The sequence below is a fragment of the Heptranchias perlo genome, chromosome 16 (assembly GCF_035084215.1).
Source record: "Heptranchias perlo isolate sHepPer1 chromosome 16, sHepPer1.hap1, whole genome shotgun sequence".
Lineage (NCBI taxonomy): Eukaryota > Metazoa > Chordata > Chondrichthyes > Hexanchiformes > Hexanchidae > Heptranchias > Heptranchias perlo.
The window spans coordinates 2,621,765-2,629,340 of NC_090340.1; positions in this window are offsets into that span (position 1 = coordinate 2,621,765).

Genomic DNA, 7,576 nt, shown 5'->3' on the forward strand with positions numbered 1-7,576 from the left:
AGGTGAGAGTAACTGACCTTGACAACAAGGTAGCATTTGACTGAGTGTGGCACCAAGGAGCCCTAGTAAAATTGAAGTCAATGTTAATCCGGGGGAAAATTCTCCAGTGGTTGGAGTCATACCTAGCACAAAGGAAGATGGTAGTGGTTGTTGGAGATCAATCATCTCAGCCGCAGGACACTGCTGCAGGAGTTCCTCAGTGCAGTGTCCTAGGCCCAACCAACTTCAGCTGGTTCATCAATGACCTTCCCTCCATCATAAGTTCAGAAATGGGGATGTTCGCTGATGATTGCACAGTGTTCAGTTTCATTCGCAACCCCTCAAATAATGAAGCAGTTTGAGCCCGCATGCAGCAAGACCTGGACAACATCCAGGCTTGGGCTCATAAGTGGCAAGTAACATTCGCGCCAGACAAGTGCCTGGCAATGACCATCTCCAACAAGAGAGAATCTAACCACCTCCCCTTGACATTTAGCAGCATTACCATTGCTGAGTCACACACCTTCAACATCCTGGGGATCACCAGTGACCAGAAACGTAACTGGGCCAGCCTTATAAATACTGTGGCTACAAGAGCAGGTCAGAGGCTGGGTATTCTGCAGTGAGTGATTCACCTCCTGACTCCCCAAAGCCTTTACACCATCTACAAGACACAAGTCAGGATTGTGATGGAATACTCTCCACTTGCCTGGATGAGTGCAGCTCCAACAACACTCAAGAAGCTCAACACCATCCAGGACAAAGCAGCCCGCTTGATTGGCATCCCATCCACCACCCTAAATATTCACTCCCTTCACAACTGGCGCACAGTGGCTGCAGTGTATACCAACCACAGGATGCACTGCAGCAACTCGCCAAGGCGTCTTCGACAGCACCTCCGCGACCTCTACCACCTAGAAGGACAAGAGCAGCAGGCGCATGGGAACAACACCACCTGCACGTTCCCCTCCAAGTCACACACCATCCCGACTTGGAAATATTTCGCCATTCCTTCATCGTCGCTGGGTCAAAATCCTGGAACTCCCTTCCTAACAGCACTGTGGGAGAAACTTCACCAGACGGATTGCAGCGGTTCAAGAAGGCAGCTCACCACCACCTTCTCAAGTGCAATTAGGGATGGGCAATAAATACTGGCCTCGCCAGTGAAGCCCACATCCCATGTACGAAAAAAAACAACCCCCCCCCCCAAACCTGACCTCCAAGAGCACAGATACTCTATATGTGCAACACAGGAATTCCCGCCTTGAGGATCACCTCTTGGTTGGTATAGTTGAAGCTTTTTGAAACTTTGCCTTGATATTGATTTTTGCTCTTTGGTTCTCTGGATTCTTCCTCAAGATTGGGAAGATCAGAAAAGCTCAAGTCAGAAAAGTACTGAATTTCTTCAGTGCTTTCAAGTTAGTTTACTGGAGTAATATGTTCTCGAACCAACAAGAGAGCAGGCCATACTTGATTTAGTAAAGAGTAATAATCCGGAAATAGTTAATAATCTAACAGTAAGTGAATATTGATCATAATATGATCGGATTCAATGTTATGTTTGAAAAGGAGAAACGTAATAGAGTTACTAAGATTTTAAATTTTCGTAATACTAACTTATCAAGATGAGACAGAGACTGATGCCAGCAAGCTGGTCAAAACTGTTATCGCGTAAAACAGTGGGAGGTGTTCAATAACGGATTTAGATTAATACAGGACCGCTGTATACCCCTAAGAGGCAAGAGCTCGATGTACCTAATAAATATCAGCTGTGGCTCAGTTGGTAGAGGTCTAGCCTCTGAGTTAGAAAATCCTGTGTTCATTGTCCCACTCCAGAGACTTGAGCGCCAAATTTAGGTTCACACTTCAGTGTAGTACTGAGTTATTGCTGGAGGGCCGACTTTCAGATGAGATGTTAAACCAAGGCCCTATCTGCCCTCTCAGATGGATATAAAAGATCCTATGGCACTATTTCGAAGAAGAGCATGGGAGTTATCAGTGATCCCTCAATGAACTTCACTAAAGCCAATTATTTGGACATTATCAAATTATTGTTTGAGGGAACTTGCTGTGCACAAATTGGCTGCCGCATTTCCTATATAACAACAGTGACTATGCTTCAAAAATACTTCATGGACGACAAAGAGGTGAACGATAACATAAAGCTAAAGGAAACTGCATACAAAAGTGCAAAGAATAGCGTAGATCCAGGGGACTGGGAGAGATAAAGAACAGCAAATGAAGGTAAAAAAGGTGGTAAGAACTGCAAAAAGTGAATAGGAAAGGAAGCTTGTGAGGGATATCAAAATCAACACAATTTTGTTTTACAATAACATTAGTAGAAAAAAAGCAGTCGGAGTCATGTGGACTCTTTAAAAACAGATGTGGGTAATATTGCAAAAGAAAATGAGGAAGTGACAGACTTGTTGAATGATTACTTTGTGTCAGATTTCACAGTAGAGGAAGAGGATAATATTGCATAGAAATACATAGAATGTACAGCACAGAAACAGGCCATTCGGCCCAACAGGTCCATGCTGGTGTTTATGCTCCACACGAGCCTCCTCCCACCCTCCTTCATCTAAACTCTTCAACATATTTTTCTATTCCTTCCTCCCTCATGTTTTTATCTAGGTTCCCCTTAAATGCATTTCTACTAATTGCCTCAACGACTCCTTGTGGTAGCAACTTCCACATTCTAACCACTCTCTGGTTAAAAAGTTTCTCCTGAATTCCCTATCAGGCTTATTAGTGACTATCTTATACTTATGGCCCCTAGTTCTGGTCACACCCGCAAGTGGAAACATCTTCTATACGTCGAACTTATCAAATCCTTTCATAATCTTAAGGACCTAAGGTCAATCCTCAGTCTTCTCTTTTCTAGGGAGAAGAACCCCAGTCTGTGAAATCTTTCCTGATAGGTATCGCCCTAGTAAATCTTTTTTGCACCTTCTCCAATGCATCTATATGCTTTTCATAATATGGAGACCAGAACTGTTCACAGCACTCCAAGTATGGTCTAACCAAAGTTTTATACAAGTATAACATAACTTCTCTGCTTTTCATTTCTATCCCTCTTGAGATGAACCCCAGTGCTTTGTTTGCTTTTTTATAGCTTTATCAAACTGCATCACTACTTTTAGTCATTGTGTATCTGCACCCTAGATCCCTCTGTTCCTCTCCCCATTTAGACTCTTAGTAAGTGGTGTTGATGACATAACAGTGAGTGAAGTTAGTCATGTAACAGTGAGTAGAGGCTGATGATATAACAGTGAGTGATGTAAATGATGTTACATTAAGTGATGTTGATGATGCAATAATGAGTGAAGTTGTTGACGATGTAACAGTGAGTGATTTTGATGATGTATCAGTGGACGATGTCGTGACAGTGAGTGATGTTGATGTCGTAACAGTGAAGGAGGGATAGCGAATATGCAGTGAATGATGCTGATGATCTAATCATGAGTTATGTTGATGATGTAACAGTGAGTGATGTTGATGATGTAACAGTGAGTGATGTTGATGATGTAAAAGTGAGTGATGTTGGTGATATAACAGTGAGGGATGTTAATGGTGTAACAATGAATGATGCTGATGATGTAATGTTGAGTAAGTAAAGGCTGATGATGTAACATTGAGTAAGTGGAGGCTGGTGATGTAACAGTGAGCATTGTTGATGATGTAACAGTGAAAGCGGCATAGTGATGATGCAAAAGTGAGTGATGCTAATTATGTAACATTAAGAGATGATGATGATGGAATAGTGATTGAGTTGTTGGTGTAACAGTGAGTGATGCTGATGATGTAATAGTAAGTGGAGGCTGGTGAAGTAACAGTGAGTGATGTTGATGATGTAACCGTGAGTGATGTTGATGAAGTAACAGTGAATGATGTTGGCGATGTAACAGTGAGCGATGTTGATGATGTAACCGTGAGTGATGTTGATGATGTAACAGTGAGGGACATTGATGATACAACAGTAAGAGATTTTGATAATGTAACAGTGAGTAATGTAGATGATGCAATAGTGAGTGAAGTTGTTGATGATGTGTCAGTGAGTGATGTTGATGACGTAACAGTAAGAGATGCTTACGATGTAACAGTGAGTGATGTTGATGATGTAATAGTGAGAGATTTTGATGATGTAACAATAAGTGATGTTGATGACGTAAAAGTGAGTGATGCTGAACCTGTAACAGTGGGTGATGTTGAAGATATAACAGGGAGTGGAGTTGATAATTTTACACTCACAGATTTCGATGATATAACAGTGAGTGATATTGATGAAGTAACAATGAGTGATATTGATGATTTAACAGTGTGCGGTGTTGATGATTTACAGTGAGGGATGTTTTTAGGATTTTATAGTGAGTGATGTTGATGATACAATAGTGAGTGATAATAATGATGTAACATTGAGTGATGTTGAAGATTTACAGTGAGTGGAGGCAGATGATGTAACAGTGAGTGGTGCTGATGAAGTAACAGTGAGTGAAGTTTTCAGGATTTAACAGTGAGTGATGATGCTGTAACAGCGAAAGATTTGGATGATGTGACGGTGAGTGGTATTTATGGTATAACAGTGAGAGATTTTGATGATGCAACAGTGAGTGATGTTGATGACGTAAGAATGAGTGATGTTTATGATGTAACAGTGAGTGATGTAGATCATAGAATCATAGAATCATAGAAAATAGGAGCAAGAGTAGGTCATTCGTCCCTTCGGGCCTGCTCCACCATTCAAAGTGATCATGGCTGAGTGTCTAACTCAGTACCCTGTTCCGGCTTTTTCCCCATATCCCTTGATCCCTTTAGCATTAAGAAATATATCTATCTCCTTCTTGAATATATTTAATGACTTGGCCTCCACTGCATTCTGTGGTAGAGAATTCCACAGGTTCACCACCCACTGAATGAAGAAATTTCTCCTCATCTCGTTTCTAAATGGCATACCCCGTATCCTGAGACTGTGGCCCCTGGTTATGGAATCCTCATCCATCGGGAACATCCTCCCTGCATCTAGTCTGTCTGGTCCTGTTAGAATTTTATATGTTTCGATGCGGTCACCTCTCATTCTTCCAAACTCTAGTGAATATAGGCTTAGTCGACCCAATCTCTCCTCATACGTCAGTCCTGCCATCCCAGGAATCAGTCTGGTAAACTTTCGTTGCATTCCCTCCATGACAAGGACATCCTTCCTCAAATAAGGAGACCAGAACTGCACACAATACTCCAGATGTGGTGTCACCAAGGCCCTGTACAACTGCAGTAAGACATCCTGTTCCTGTACTCAAATCCTCTTGCGATGAACGCCAACATACCATTCACCTTCCTAACTGCTTGCTGCACCTGAATGCTCGCTTTCAGCGACTGGTGTGCAAGGACACCCAGGTCTCGTTGCACCTCCCCTTTTCCCAATCTATCACCATTCAGATAATAATCTGTCTTTCTGTTTTTACAACCAAAGTAGATAAACTCACATTTATCCACGTTATACTGCATCTGCCATGTTCTTGCCCTCTCACCCAACTTGTCTAAATCACGTTGGAGCCTCTTTGCATCCTCCTGACAGCTCACATTCCACTCCAGCTTTGTGTCATCAGCAAACTTGGAAATATTACATTTAATTCCCTCATCCAAATCATTGATATATATTGTGAATAGCTGGGGCCCAAGCACTGATCCCTGCGGTACCCCACTAGTCACTGCCTGCCACCTGTCTCTGTTCCCTGTCTGTCAACCAATTCTCAATCCATGCCAGTATATTCCCCCCAATCCCATGTGCTTTAATTTTGCACACTAACCTCTTGTGTGGGATCTCATCAAAAGCCTTCTGAAAATCCAAGTACACCACATCCACTGGTTCTCTCCTATCTATTCTACTAGTTACATCCTCAAAAAACTCCAATAGATTTGTTAAGCATGATTTCCCTTTCATAAACCCATGCTGACTTTGTCCAATCCCGTTAATGCCTTCCAAGTGTTCTGTTATCACATCTTTTATAATAGACTCAAGCAATTTCCCCACTACTGATGTAACAGAGATCGATGTTGATGTCGTAACAGTGAAGGAGGGATAGTGATAATATAATAGTGAATGATGATGCAACAGTGAGTGATGCTAATGATGTAACATTAAGAGATGTTGATGATGCAATAGTGAGTGATGTTGATGATGTAACATTGAAGGATTTCGATGATGTAACAGCGAATGATATTGATGATATAACGGTGAGATCTTTTGACGATGTAACAATGAATGATATTGATGATGTAACTGTGACTGATGTTTATGATGTAACAGTGAGCGATGTTGATGATGTAATAGTGAGTGATGCTGATGATGTAACAGTCAGCGATGTTGCTGATGCAAAAGTGAGTGAGGCTGTTGATGTAACTGAATGTTGTTGCTGATGTAACAGTGAGTGATGTACATGATGTAACAGTGAGTGATGTTGATGCAATGGTGAGTCGTGATGATGATGTAACATTGAGTGATGATGATGAAGTAACAGCATGTGATGCTGATGATGTAACAGTGAGTGATGCTGATGATGCACACTCACTGTTACATCATCAGCATCACATCACAGTAAGTGCAGGCTGATGATGTAACACTAGGTGATGTTGATGATGTAACACTGAGTGATGATGATGTAACACTGAGTGATTTTGATGATGTAACAGTGAGTGGTGTTGATGATGTAACAATGAGTGATGTTGATGACATAACAGTGAGTGATGCTGATGATGCATCAATGTGTGATGTTGATGATGTAACAGTGAGTGATGTTAATGATGTAACAGTGAGTGATGTTAATGATGTAAAAGTGAGTGATGTTAATGATGTAACAGTGAGTGGAGGCTGATGATGTAACAGTGAGCGTTGTTGATTATGTAACAGTGAATTATGTTAATAATGTAACAGTGAGTGATGTTCATGATGTAACAATGAATGACATTGATGATATAATAGTCAGGGATTTTGACGATGTAAGAGCGAGTAATGCTGATGATGTAACAGTGAGTGATGCTGATGATGTAATAGTGTGTGGAGGCTGATGGTGTAACAGTGAGCGATGTTGATGATGTAACAGAGATTGATGTTGATGTCGTAACAGTGAAGGAGAGTTAGTGATGAATTACCAGTGAATTATGCTAACAATGTAACATTAAGAGATGTTGATGATGCAACAGTGAGTGAAGCTTTGATGTAACATTGAGTGATGGTAATGATGTAACAGTGAGGGTTGTTGATGATGTAACAGTGATGGATGTTGAAGATGTAACAGTGAGTGATGCTGATGATGTAACAGAGTGAGATGTTGATGACATAATAGTGAATGATTTCGATGATGTAACCGTGAGTGATGTTGATGTAACAGTTAGTGATGTTGATGATGTAACACTGAGTGATGTTGATACAATGTTGAGTTGTGGTGATGATGTAACATTGAGTTATGTTGATGATGTAACAGCATGTGATGCTGATGTTGTAACAGTGAGTGATTTTAGTGATGTAATAGTGAGTGATACTGATGATGTAATAGTGAATGATGTTGATGATGTAACAGTGAGTGATGTTGTAGGTTTTTCA